Here is a 13,521-nt window from a genome sequence, read left to right as displayed (position 1 = left end):
GTAAAAAGGTAAAAATAGGAATGGGCTTCCCTTGTGGCTCAGACAGTAAAGCATCTGCCTATAATGTGGGAGGCCCAGGTTCGATCCCTGTGTCAGGAAGTTCCCCTGGAGAAGGAATGGAAACCCACTCCAGTATTCTTGCCTGGAAAATCCCATGGACAAAGGAGCCTGACAGGCTATAGTCCACGGAGTCACAAACAGCTAGACATACGTGAGTGAAAGACCAATTACTATGACTAGGACTTCCAACTAGAAATGGGCCCATAGAAATGAAAGCTCAGAGTCCTAACCACTGGACTGCCAGGAAATTCCCAGGAAAAGGTCTTTAAGACCTTTTTGTTACTTCTGTACTCTGACACCATCTCTTAGTCAATCACAATGTGGTTTGGAAATCTCCTTTTTATTAAAGTTTTTAAAAAGGGAGTACTCTTTCTCAATTTATAGATAGAAGCAACAGCAAGAGAAGGGACCCTTGACAATATGAAATGAAACAATTAATTCTTTCAATATTTCTCAGTCTCTGTATCTGCTCTAAGTAAAGAAAAGCGAGCAATGACTGTACAGATGAAACTGAACATTCAGATGCTTTGTACACATGAAGAAGCATACCTAATTCATATATAGCAAATGTTAACTTACCATACCAAATGAAAATAATAATAGTCAAATGATCAATTTTGTTATGCACATTTTACAATTTAAACAGAGACTTCCCTGGTGGTCCGGTGGTTAAGAATCTATCTTGCAATGCAAGGGACACAGGTTCAATTCCTGTTCAGGGAGCAGCTGAATCTGTGAGCCACAACTACTGCGTCTATACACTCCAGAGCCCATACCACAACTTGAGAGCCGTGTGCGCCTCTACTGAAACCCCCATGCTCTGGGGCCCACGCTCCCCAAGTAGAGAATGTCTGTGTGCCACAACGAAAGGCCTTGTGTGCCACACCTAGGACTCAACATAGCCAAATAAATAAATATTTTTAAAATAAAATAAAATCCAAATAAATTTATCCATCAGGAATTACAAGCCCTCCATGTATCCAATTCACCTTTTTCTACACTTCCTTCTTTCCTGTGGTATTAAAAAAATCTGTGTTATTGTATTAAACTTATCTCCTGGAGTAGAAAATAGCAACTCACTCCAGTGTTTCTACCTGGAAAATTCTACCTGGAAAATGGACAGAGGAGCCTGTACAGTCCATGGGGTCGGAGAGTTGGACATGACTGAACATGCGCGCGCACACACACACACAAAATGCTAAAATATCTTCCACGTGGCTAACTTTCCCAATGATTGCTGTCTTATTTCCTGCACAAACTTCTTGAAAAACATTCTATTTTATTCTTCATGCTTCTTTGTATTTTGTAAAACCATTTGCTTAACCTCTTATAACTCATCTTGGTCTATTCAATCTGTTCTCGCAGATCAAGAATCTCATACTAATTACTATGTTACTTTATTATATAATTAACCTAATAATTATTAATTATTAGGTTATGTTTATACCTTAGATAGGTTATTGAATTTAATTAATCTTAATGCCCTTCTAGGGTATTAAAATCCATAATCTTTATAAGCATCTCATCCTTCTTCATACTTTTCTTATTCTTCCTTTATTGATTCTTTTTAACACCAATATTTACAATAAGCATTTCTAAAAGTTCTGTGCTTTACCTTTTTCTCTCTGCTAGGATACTAGAAATGTTACCTACTTCCACAGCTTAAGCTCCATGTGAATTACTCCAAAGTTTGTATCTTTGGGCCCTAAATTATCATTTTTCTAAATTTTAGTCTCGTATTTCCACATTTAGGGAGAAACACTGAAAGTTCTACCTGTACTTCCAAAATCAAAATAGGTCTAACAGAATTCATGTTACAGTCCCATCTGCTTGCCCCATAATAACCAGTCTTTCTTTGTGGTTTCCTTACTTTTCTTATGCTACTCAAAATCCTACATTCATATACATGATTTCTCTCTTCCATATGCCCTGTCAAACTTGCCTTTTAAATCTATACTGCTCAATGAACTCACAAACCACCAACATCCACTCCCACCCCCAACTCAGGTAATCATTATGTCACTTTTGTAGCACTTATCACAGAGAAGGCAATGGCAACCCACTCCAGTGCTCTTGCCTGGAAAATCCCATGGACGGAGGAGCCTGGTAGGCTGCAGTCCATGGGGTCGCTAAGAGTCGGACACGACTGAGCGACTTCACTTTCACTTTTCACTTTCATGCATTGGAGGAGGAAATGGCAACCCACTCCAGTGTTCTTGCCTGGAGAATCCCGGGGATGGGGGAGCCTGGTGGGCTGCTGTCTATGGGGTCGCACAGAGTCGGACACGACTGAAGTGACTTAGCAGCACTTATCACAGTGATGAGTGCTGTTAAACACCTAACTTGCCTGCTAGACTACGAGCCCTGTATAACAAACAAGTTATACCCAGGCACGGAATATCTGGACCCTGTTAATGGTATAACTAGGGTAGACTATGTAAATCAACACACAAAACAGTTAAAAAAAAAAAAAAGGCATAAAAATAGTTCAGCAAATACACAATGTTGTCTGTCAATTACATCTAAATAAAGCTGGAGGGAAATATTTGGGCATTAAATTCTTTATAAGAAGCTTGAACCAAGATATATATTGGTTTATACATACATATATATAATATATGTATGTTAATAGTTATACACTATAACTACAGTGCTTAGAGAAATGATTGCTACATACTAAGTACATACCATATATTGGTTTAATAAATCACTTAAGAGGTAAAATGTTCACTTTTTCAACTTCTCTTCACTATCTACTGCAAACTTACTTTTAGCAACAATCATAGACGGAAAATGGCCTCTAACCATCCAGCAATGACCTCTTAACTGCTAAATTCGAAAAGCTCTCAGTTTTTAATTAACCTCTCTAAAAATCTTTAAATACCACTGACCCCTCCTCTCTCCTTCATGAAGCTGTGTTAAAATATGTGGTAAACATAATCTTAAGTATCAATCTTAAAACAAAGCTTACAATTTCCTTCCTATGTCCACCCTAGAAGAACTAAATGATTTTAAAATGTAACCAATATTCAGATCTTCCTTCTATATTTAACTACTGAAAAAATAATTGATAAAGATGTAAAACTCATACTTACCTTGAAATAAGAGCTCCCATTTCAGTGTTTTAGAAAAATAGACGGTATTACTTGTTTTTTTGAAAGTGAAGTTTTCATGGAAGACTTTTTCAGATTAGAAGATACACTACAGAAAAAAGGGTAAAGATAAAAAATATTAATACCTAAATGGACTAAATTAAAAATAATTATATCACTTATATAACATAATTGCTTATAACTCCGTAATTGCTTATAACTCCGTAATTTTAAATATGGGAAAAACAAAGAAAACACATAAACCACAATATTTAACAAAATGTTAGAGCTGAAAGGGAATTAAGTTCATATCCTATTCACCTATCTGATCTCTTATGTAAATCACCTCCTACTTCTTGAAACCTCTTTTCTGTAATATACTAGTTATCTTTCTACTTCCCAAGCCACCCCTCCATCTACATCATAAGTGGCTAACCACGAGTAGCTTTCCCCTTACTTCTTTAATGTAATCTTTGACACACACAAAATATATGGAAAGATGAATGTAAGCAAGCATAAAATGAACACAGTAAATTGTAAATCACCACGTCACATAAGAACACCAATAACATAATCTAAGTGCTTCTGTCCTCCTAACCTTCATCCTAATTATGTATTATCCCATCATTTTTTAAAATATAACACTGTCACATATGCATATGTCCTTAAATAGTATTTTGTTTAGGTATGTGTCCTCCCCCAACCCATCATCATTTTTTCAGCTTGATAAACTGGTATGCTGAATGAAATATTTGGGGATGTGAATTTTTTCACGTGATATTTTTCTATGTTTTATCCATGTTACATTTTCACTGCCTTATATGGTATTCCATAATATAAATATGCCACAATCTATTTATGTATTCTGTTGACAAACATGTATGCCTTACTTTTTTGCTTTTATCAACATTACTATTCAAGTCGCCAGGTATATTTTTACAAGACTGTCTTTGGGATATGCAAAGTGGGAAACTGGTGGGTCACAGGGCATCCAAATTCTCATCTATCAAAAATGCCCAAGTGCCTTCAACTGGATCACCTTACCAATTCACCAGCAGCATATGAACATGTCCTCTCCAATACTAGGTAAAATCAAATTTTATAATTTGTAGCAGTCAGTCCAGTCAGTCAGTTCAGTTGCTCAGTCATGTCCAACTCTTTGCACCCCATAAACCGCAGCACGCCACGCCGTCTTGTCCATCACCGACTCCCAGAGTCCACCCAAACCCATGTCCATCAGGTCAGTGATACCATCCAACCGTCTCATCCTCTGTTGTCCCCTTATCCTCCTGCCCTCAATCTTTCCCAGCATCAGGGTCTTTTCGAATGTGTCAGCTCTTCGAATCAAGTGGCCAAAGTATTGGAGTTTCACCTTCAACATCAGTCCTTCCAAAGAACATGCAGGACTGATCTCCGTTAGGATGGACTCGTTGGATCTCCTTGCAGTCCAAGGGACTCTCAAGAGTCTTCTCCAACACCACAGTTCAAAAGCATCAATTCTTTGGCACTCAGCTTTCTTCACAGTCCAACTCTCGCATCCATGCATGACCACTGGAAAAACTATAGCCTTGACTAGACGGACCTTTGTTGACAAAGTAATGTCTCTGCTTTTTAATATGCTGTCTAGGTTGGTCATAAATAACTCTCCTTCCAAGGAGCAATCGTCTTTTAATTTCATGGCTACAATCACCATCTACAGTAATTTTGGAGCCCAGAAAAATAAAGTCAGCCATTGTTTCCACTGTTTCCCCATCTATCTGCCATGAAGTGATGGGACCGGAGGCCATGATCTTCGTTTTCTGAATGTTAGCAGGAATCAAAGGAGAGCATAACTGTTGCTATTAAACTTGAAAATCTTCATTTGAAAACTTCAAAACAAAATTTGGCTAGGAAGCAAATAATTTAATTCCAGTCTTGGTTTCTTTGCTTTTGAAATAAGGTCAATGATATGCTTTCTAAAAGGAAAGGAATGTTATAATTTTAGAGTAATGTCAACATATATCAAACTGCTTACTTTCCCAAAAGTAAGGGAATTAGTCAACTCAAAAATTACCAACATGCTGGTGCAGGATGTTGACAGTGAGGGAGGCTATGTGGCCGGGTGAGGGGGAGGGGGGCGGGGGAAGGTTGCATATATGGGAACTATGCACTTCCCATTCAATTTTACTGTAAAACTAAAACTGCTCTTTAAAACAAACCAAAAAAAAAAAAAAAAAGTCTATTTAAAAGGGAAAAGAGAAAAGGAAAGCAAAAAGTAATAAATAATTTAATACAGGCTATAAATGAATGTAAGTATACTGCTTACTCTTGTTCAACAGTCAATTACTCTGACTTACTCAAACACAGAATTAAATACAATTTATTCTTAAAGTTCCTAGTATCCTTTAGATTTAAACAATGTTATTAATAACCTAACACATGAAGATCCACTCAAAACTTTATTGTCAAAACAGAACTTACTAAGAGAACTTCTAACCTTTAACCCTAACCATAACCCTAACCCTAAATTTTAAAGGGGTGGGGGTGGGGGGGAGAATTTCAAAAGCTCATCCAAAAGCACTGAGAACGGCACATGATGATACCAAAACCCCCACACAGAGCACCACAACTAGAGAAGCCTGCAAGACCCAATGACACCCAGCACAGTCAAAATTAAAAAAAAAAAAAAAATCTACATTCCAACATAAAAAAGAAACAAACTCACATATACAAACTAACGATGGGGGGGTGGTGACTGCCGCAGGGGATAAAGAAATACAAACTATTGTTATGTGGAAGACCCCCAGAAGGGGGAAGATCCCCAAGAGAAGGTAATGGCAACCCACTCCCCCATATTCTTGCCTGGAGAATTCCATGAACAGAGGAGCATGGAGATCTCTAGTCCATAGGGTTGCAAAGAATCGGACACAATTGAGTAACACACACACACACACACACACACACACACGCAAAGAGTTGGAAACATCTAATACACACCAATAGGAGCTACTCTACGTTCAAGGTCAGGAGGGACGGCAGTGAGGAGATACCCCTCGTCCAAGGTAAGGAGCAGCAGCTGCGCTTTGCTGGAGCAGCCATGAAGAGATACTCCACGTCCAAGGTAAGAGAAACTCAAGTAAGATGGTAGGTGTTGCAAGAGGGCATCAGAGGGCAGACACACTGAAACCATACTCACAGAAAACTAGTCAATCTAATCACACTAGGACCACAGCCTTGTCTAACTCAATGAAACTAAGCCATGCCCGTGGAGCCACCCAAGATGGGCGGGTCATGGTGGAGAGGTCTGACAGAATGTGGTCCACTGGAGAAGGGAATGGCAAACCACTTCCGTATTCTTGCCTTGAGAACCCCATGAACATATGAAAAGGCAAAATGATAAGATACTGAAAGAGGAACTCCCCAGGTCGGTGAGTGCCCAATATGCAACTGGAGATCAGTGGAGAAGTAACTCCAGAAAGAATGAAAGGATGGAGCCAAAACAAAAACAATACCCAGTTGTGGATGTGACTGGTGATAGAAGCAAGGTTTGATGCGTAGGAACCTGGAATGTTAAGTCCATGAATCAAGGCAAATTGGAAGTGGTCAAACAGGAGATGGCAAGAGTGAACATCGACATTCTAGGAATCAGAGAACTAAAATGGACTGGAACGGGTGAATTTAACTCAGATGACCGTTATTATCCACTACTGCGGGCAGGAATCCCTCAGAAGAAATGGAGTAGCCATCGTGGTCAACAAGAGAGTCCAAAACGTAGTACTTTGGATGCAATCTCAAAAACGACAGAATGATCTCTGTTTGTTTCCAAGGCAAACCATTCAATATCACAGTAATCCAAGTCTATTTCCCAACCAGTAATGCTGAAGAAGCTGAAGTTGAACAGTTCTATGAAGACCTACAAGACCTTCTAGAACTAACACCCAAAAAAGATGTCCTTTTCATTACAGGGGACTGGAATGCAAAAGTAGGAAGTCAAGAAACACCTGGAATAACAGGCAAATTTGGCCTTGGAATAAAGAATGAAGCAGGGCAAAGGCTAATAGAATTTTCCCAAGAGAATGCACTGGTCATAGCAAACACTCTCTTCCAACAACACAAGAGAAGACTCTATACATGGACATCACCAGATGGTCAACACCGAAATCAGATTGATTATATTCTTTGCAGCCAAAGATGGAGAAGCTCTATACAGTCAGCAAAAACAAGACCAGGAGCTGACTGTGGCTCAGATCATGAACTCCTTATTGCCAAATTCAGACTTAAATTGAAGAAAGTAGGGAAAACCACGAGACCATTCAGGTATGACCTAAATCAAATCCCTTATGATTATACAGTGGAAATGAGAAATAGATTTAAGGGACTAGATCTAATAGATAGAGTGCCTGATGAACTATGGACGGCTGCAAAGAATATAATCAATCTGATTTCGGAGGTTCGTCAAGGCTGTGGTTTTTCCAGTGGTCATGTATGGATGCGAGAGTTGGACTGTGAAGAAGGCTGAGTGCTGAAGAATTGATGCTTTTGAACTGTGGTGTTGGAGAAGACTCTTGAGAGTCCCTTGGACTGCAAGGAGATCCAACCAGTCCATTCTGAAGGAGATCAGCCCTGGGATTTCTTTGGAAGGAATGATGCTAAAGCTGAAACTCCAGTACTTTGGCCACCTCATGTGAAGAGTTAACTCACTGGAAAAGACTCTGATGCTGGGAGGGATTGGGGGCAGGAGGAAAAGGGGACGACAGAGGATGAGATGGCATCACCGACTCGATGGACGTGAGTTTGAGTGAACTCCGGGAGATGGTAATGGACAGGGAGGCCTGGCGTGCTGCGATTCATGGGTCGCAGAGTCCGACACGACTGAGAGACTGAACTGAACTGAACACACACAGGAAGTTAGGCATGAACAATAGAGAAGTAGCCTATTGAAAAGGATGCAAGCTGATCTCTAAACCCCACCTAAGACACGCCCAGGAGAGCTCACAGATATGCTACAAAAAATAACCACAGAGATCATTCCAAGTCCTGCCCATGCGCCCCAGGCACAATGTGGATACAAACTAGCCAAAGGGGCTTCTCCAACTGGGACACAAGAGCCACTGATGCAAAGCTGTGTCCTCAAGTAACCTTACGCAGCCAGGAACCCATTATGGGTTCATAAATATTCTACACATACATACAACTGATTATAACAGACTGAATTATCGGAAAGACATAGAGCTTGTTGTTATGTCACATGCAACTGTCAATCAAAACAGTCCACGCCCAACTAGATGAACATGTAACAGCCCAATTTGGCTGGGTCCCAGACATAACCCCTTCCCTGACTGGCCTTGAACGTACACCCAATTTGCATTCCCTTTCCTGACTGGTGGCGGGTACAAGCCCTATTTTGCACAGGGTAGAACCAAGAAGAAGTACAAAAAGAAAGCCAAGAGGGATTGCTGCTTCTCCTTCAGGGTTTCAGGTCTCCCAAGTCTCCGGTGTTTACTATCCACTGTCTCCTTAATAAAATTCTGTCTGCCTGAGCTGTAACCAGTCTGTTGTTTCAAATTCTTGTTACAACAAGACAAGAGCTGAGAAATCCTGCTTGCTTGAGCTATAGTAATTATAATTAGTCTTTGATGCAAAATCTTTGTTATGACGACACAAAAACTCAGGGAGAGAAATAAACTGACCTGTTGCTCAGACTAAGCGTCTGTCTACAATATGGGAGACCCGGGTTCAATCCCTGGGTCGGAAGTTCTCTGGAGGACATCGCAATCCACTCCAGTACTATTGCCTGGAAAATCCCATGGACAGAGGAGCCTGGTAGGCTACAGTCCATGGGGTCACAAAGAGTCGGACACGACTGAGCGATCTTCACCGTTGCTATTATACATAAAATAAATAAGCTACAAGGATATACTGTACAGCACAGGGAGTTTAGTCAATATTTTACAAGAACTATAAATGGAGTATAAATGATAAAATATTTGAATCATTATGTTGTACATATACCTGCAAACTAATACAAACTAATATTTTAGACTGACTATCTCAATAAAATAAACCAATAAACAATGTTGATATTTTAAAAATAACTCTGTGGGAGAGGGAGGGGGGGATGATTTGAGAGAATGGCATTAAAACATGTATAATATCATATAAGAAATGAATCACCAGTCCAGGTTCGATGCAGGATACAGGAAGCTTGGGGCTGGTACACTGGGATGACCGAGAGGGATGGTATGGGGAGGGAGCTGGTAGGGGGGTTCAGGATGGGGAACACGTGTACACCCGTGGCAGATGCATGTTGATGTATGGCAAAACCAATACAATATTGTAAAGTAAAAAAATAAATAAATAAATTTTAAAAAATAAATAAAGTTAGTTATTAACTTTGGAAAAAAATAAAAATAACAATTCTTAAAATACTTATTTTTGGCTGCGCTGGATCTTCATTGCTGTGTGCAGCCTTTCTCTAGTTGTGGAGAGCTGGGACTACTCTTTGCTGCAATGCACAGGCTCCTCATTGCATTGGCTTCTCTTGTTGAGGAGCAGAGGCTCTAGGCACTCAGGCTTCAGTAGTTTGGCTTAGTTGCTTTTTGACATGGGTAATCTTCCTGGACCCGTGATCAAACCTATGTCCCCCACATTAGCAGGGGGATTCTTAACCACAAGATCACCAGGGAAGTCCATAAAAATGATAAAATTAAAAATTAAATTCTAAAAATCACTTCATGGTGGAGGTGCTCATCTCTCTCCTTTCCCTACTGGACCAAGAGCATTCCTCACATACTACCAAAAAGTCCTAGCCCTACATCAAAGGAATGTAATCTCTATTCTAACACTTATTTTTATAAAATGCAATTAGAACACTCAGAATATTCTTTGAGGGAATTCCCTGGTGGTCCAGTGGTTGCTGCTGCTGCTAAGTTACTTCAGTCGTGTCCGACTCTGTGCGACCCCATAGACAGCAGCCCACGAGGCTCCCCCATCCCTGGGATTCTCCAGGCAAGAACTTAGGACTCTGCATTTCCACTGCAGAAGGCACAGAATCAATTCTAGTGAGAGATCACGTGGGAGCTGGTATCCCACATGCTGAGTGGTCCAGCTCTCCTCCCAAAAAAAGTTTCTTTGATACCCATGAAATCGAATACTTCTTGATTATCCAAGAAATAATCAGATTAAGACTATTAGTGTATGAGTTTGTTAGTCTTTCTTTTTACAGATGGAGATTATATATTCTGGCTTTTTTAAAAATACAGTTTCTGAATGGACCAATACAGTCAGTAAATATAAAGGGGGAAATTGGCAATTTTATTAGTACTCTGGAAAATAAAAATTAAAACCACAATAAGATACCATGTGTGTACCCATCAGAATGGGTAAAAATTAAAGAAAATAATAATACCCAGGCTTGTTGAAAATGTACAGCAACGGAAATCTACATTACTTTACGACATAGAAATTCCACCCTAGATATAAATCCAAAAGAAATGTGTATACATTTCATCAAAAGATATTTACTAGAATGCTCACTGCAGCATTATTTCAGACTACCCAAAAAGTACAAATGTAAAACAGAATGGATAAATGATATATTAGCATAGTATAATACTATGTTGCAATGAAAATGAATTAAGTACCTTAGAGATAATTAAATATGGTCTGACACATGAAAAATATGCAAGATGCTAAGCAAAAAAAAATGTACAGATAGTTGCTGTAATGTGTTTTGGGCAGAGGGATAAAGATGTAATCTATATTCATATTCTCTTTGGGCTTCCCTGGTGGCTCAGATGGTGAAGAATCTGCCTGCAATGCAGAAGACCTGGGTTCAATCCCTGGGTCAGGAAGACCCCCTAGAGAAGGGAATGACAACCCACTCCAGTACAGAGGAGCCTGGCAGCCCAAACTCCATGGAACTCCAAAGAGTTAGACATGACTGAGTGTCACGACTGAGCAATTACCACTACCACCACAGTAAAAGACAATGGAAGATTATACAGAAACTAGTAATATTAGTTTCCTAGGTAGAGTCAGATGTTAGGCAATTGGGGTAGACATGAACTGGACAGTTCATGTAGAAGTGGGAGACTTTACTTTTTTTATACTTTTAATCTTTGAACCACAGGAATCTATTACATATTACAAATATAAATAATTCAGAAAAAGGATTCAAAGACCACAGATGTATATGTTTTAAATCTATTCAGATATGAGTATCTGAATTACAAAAAGATATTTCAGCAATAAAAATGATTTGCAAACTCCTCAATAAAATAAAAATCATAAGTGATTCAAACATACACAAATAGTGGGAATCACTCTTAGACACTGTAGGAATGAGAACATATTTTTGTTCATTTTACTAAGCCACATGGAACAACTCACAATGACACTTAACAAGGATAAATGTTACAAATATATTGGAGTTTTCTCTTTTTTAGAAGAGGGAGATCAACTTAAACAAAAAATATCAGTTCCAGAAGCTGGAAGTCTGAAATTAGGCTGCCATCATGGTCAGGTTCTAGCTGAGGGACCTATTCATGGTTTACAGATCACCATCTTCTCATTGTATCTTCATATGGCGCACAACAGAAGAGAGGCGGCAAGCTCTCTCAACTCTCTTTTTATAAGGACACTAATGCCGTAATGGAGCTTCCCGGTAGCTCAGATGGTCACGAATCTGCCTGCAACACGGGAGACCCGGGTTCAATCCCTGCATCAGGAAGATCCCCTGGAGAAGGAAATGGCAACCCACTCTAGTATTCTTGCCTGGAGAATTCCATGGACAGAGGAGCCTCGCAGGCTATATAGTCCATAGGGTCCATAGAGAGTCAGATCTGATTGACAGACTAACACACACTTTTAATGCCATAATGAGAGCTCTAACTTATGATCTGATTATCTTCTAAAGGCCCCCACCTTTTAATACCATCACAATCGGAATTAAAGTAACAACATCACCATTGTTTCAATGCTGAGCATTTTCACATGTACTATTTCAGAGAATCCTCATAGAAAGCCTCTCATGTAACTGGAGTAGGGATCATTATAGTCACTGAGTTCATGTGATCTCAAAGTCATCCAGCTGGGGCAAGGCAGTATGAGAATCCTAATTTGGGCTCCTGGTTTCTGACCATTCCCCTCCCCATCATTATGGCCTCGATCATGAAAAAAGTGGTTCCTTTTGAAAATAATGCCATTCTCAAATGTAAAGTATTTCCGTTTTCCCTTCCCCGGTGGCACTGACATATTGGTTTGTTTTGTTTGTTTACAGTATTAGTTTCGGGTGTCACCAGCATATTGTTAAATAAAAGACATCAGATACAAAGGTACCCCTACTGCATGATTCATGTACAAAACATTCAAAAAATGGGCAAAACTGATTCTAGGGTGTTAGCTTTCAGAATAGTGACTTCTTTGGGAAAGAAACAAGCAGAAGTAAGTGGGCTGGGAGGTGGCACACAAGTGGGCTCTTGGCAATGTTCTACTTCTTGGTGGTGGTTACATGGATCTATTTACTTTGAGATAAAATCATGATATTATACATTGATGATTTTTTGCCATTTACTGTATGAGTTAGACTTCACTGAAAAAAAAATTAAAAGGAGGAAAAAAACAGTGAACCACTATATTACATGTTAGACTGACAAAAAGATCTGACAGTATCAACTTATTTGAGATTATGTGAAACAACCAAAACATTTTACCTTCCTGTTGACAGTGTAAATTAGTATGAACTCTAAGGAAAACAATCTGACATTATCTAATGTATTTCATCATTTTTAAGATGAAGTGTTTTCTGCATTTGAACACCTCTGACACAGAATGCATCTTACAGTCACTACCAGGTAGCAGGAATGCCTCCTGTGAACCTGGTTCTTCTTCCTGATGGCCCAATGAGACAACTACAACCCTTTAACATTTCAGTGCACAAATCACGGAAAGACCATCCGAAAAGGAAAAAAAACCATCTTGGCTGTTGTCTGAAACTTTTGTTGACATCTTCTGGTAAAAAAATCACCAAAAAAAATCCAGATTGAGTGTCAGAGGCTTATAAAAATCAAACCTTACTACATGCTTAAGATTTATACACTCTGCTGTACCTGTTAAACTTGAATGAGGAAAAAAAAATGTATAAATGTATAAAACAATTTCTGCTTCAAAACCCCTAAAATAGTTAAAGTCACAGAAAAAAGCAGGGGGAAAGGGGAGGAGTCTTGAAACTATGGACAGACTCTTAACCTCACTCATTAGAAAAATGCAAATTAAGACTATACTTAGACCCAATTTTCAACCTCTTTGTCATGGTACATTGATGGCAAGGCTGTGAGTAAATACACATCACCCACCTTAAGAACAGAACAGTAAGTATGTAAATTATGTG

The 13,521-nt window shown here is 39.2% G+C and overlaps 1 protein-coding gene across 1 annotated transcript in view; it reads right to left on the bottom strand.

Moving 5' to 3' along the window:
- PIK3CB (phosphatidylinositol-4,5-bisphosphate 3-kinase catalytic subunit beta) overlaps positions 1-13,521 on the bottom strand; it is a 178,881-nt gene that overhangs the window by 126,988 nt on the left and 38,372 nt on the right. Inside the window, exon 2 of the mRNA XM_070375585.1 lies at positions 3,156-3,261. The gene's annotated coding sequence lies outside the window, so the exon portion shown is untranslated. The remainder of the gene's footprint in view (positions 1-3,155; positions 3,262-13,521) is intronic.

Source organism: Bos mutus, chromosome 1, assembly GCF_027580195.1.
Source record: "Bos mutus isolate GX-2022 chromosome 1, NWIPB_WYAK_1.1, whole genome shotgun sequence".
Lineage (NCBI taxonomy): Eukaryota > Metazoa > Chordata > Mammalia > Artiodactyla > Bovidae > Bos > Bos mutus.
This window is presented reverse-complemented; position numbering and strand designations above follow the sequence as displayed.